The sequence below is a fragment of the Lissotriton vulgaris genome, chromosome 6, assembly GCF_964263255.1.
Source record: "Lissotriton vulgaris chromosome 6, aLisVul1.2, whole genome shotgun sequence".
In the NCBI taxonomy this organism is placed as follows: Eukaryota; Metazoa; Chordata; class Amphibia; order Caudata; family Salamandridae; genus Lissotriton; species Lissotriton vulgaris.
In genome coordinates, this window is record NC_141694.1 from 1351473564 (window position 1) to 1351475111 (window position 1548).

Below are 1548 nucleotides of genomic sequence, written 5' to 3' on the forward strand. Positions count from 1 at the left end.
CCCATGCAGAACGCAAAACGCCTCATCTACAATTTTCATGCGTTGTTGCCTGTACCCTTGAACTTTGGGTTTGGATCCTGAGACTGCAGCGCGAGCACAAATATTTACAAGACGTATTTATTTATGCTCACTTCCGGTAAAGTTTAAAAACACAGAATCATGCAAGAAGCATGTGGCTATTATTAGCTATATTCAGAAAATCGTCGTTTATATGTACCTAAGAGTTGTTAGCTTAATCTTGAATAAAAAAGAAGTAAAGGAATCCTCCAGTAATAAACTAATCCTAGCCTGTATTATTTCAGATACTTCTTCTCGGCTAAATGGGATACAGGCTTTGTCTTTCTATCCATGCGAAATTGATTTCAACCATATTTGTTCCTCAACAGTCTGTATCACAATAGTGAACACGCACTCATAAAGTTAGTTCATCTAGCAGTAATGTGTCAACGGAAGGTAACACAGATGTGCACAAATGCTGTGTGCACACCATAATTATTGCCTTTATCGATGCTTGTTTGTTTTTGTCAGTGACAAGGCCCTAGACTGATGAGTATGACCCGAAATCAGTCTCGCGCCTTCCCCCAAACCTTTTGCTTTTGCTGGCAATAGGATTGTGCAAACTTTACCACTTTTAACCAGTACTAAAGTGCTTGTGCTCTCTCCTTAAAACATGGTGGAATTGGCTTATATCCAATTGCAACATTTAATTTACTTGTAGGTTCGTAGTAGAGTGATACCGCATGTATCGAGGCCTTTAATTTAAGTGCTACTGGTGGGGCTGCAGCACTGATTGTGCCATCCACTTAAGTAGCCCTTCTAAACATGTCCCAGGCCTGCCACTGCAACTTGTGTGTGTAGTTATTAAACGTCCATTTCAGCCTGGCGACATAAACATTTTGCCAGACTCAAAACATCCTGTTAAATACATATCATTCACCCCTAGGATATGTCCTGAACAGCCCGAAGGGCAGGGTGCATTGCATTTTTAAAATCGGACATGTACTTTTACATTTTACATTGCCTGGTTGTAAAAAACTCCTAAATTCAATGTTCACTACTGCAAGGCCTACCATCCCATAGGACAACATTTGGGTTGCTTTGCTACATTTAACAAACTGTAACTTTTTGAAATAGTGGCAGGCAGACAGTTGCGATTGGTGCCTAAATAATTGTAATTGAGAGCCCTCTTTATTGGAAAAGTCGTTTTTTAAGTCACAATGCTGGAAATGCCATTTTTAGAAAGGTGGAATTTTCATGGCCAAACCATTTGCTGCCTGCATCCTGTACCTGGGTCACTTGACTAGGTGTAGTTGGCAGTTGGTCTTTGTATAGGGCTCCCAGACGGTGAGACAAAGGGAAGCTCGGTGTTGACAAGATGGGCAACTCGGAGTTAACAATGGGGAACAGCTGTCACCATGGCTAAGGGACATTTTTGTGGGCTTCTAAGCTGGGGGCTGATTTTGTTGATGGGAACCTGCGTGTGCTTAAAACCATTCGTTTTGCTTTGTTTATTTAGAAGCACACGCTGGTCCCCATCAACAAAATCAG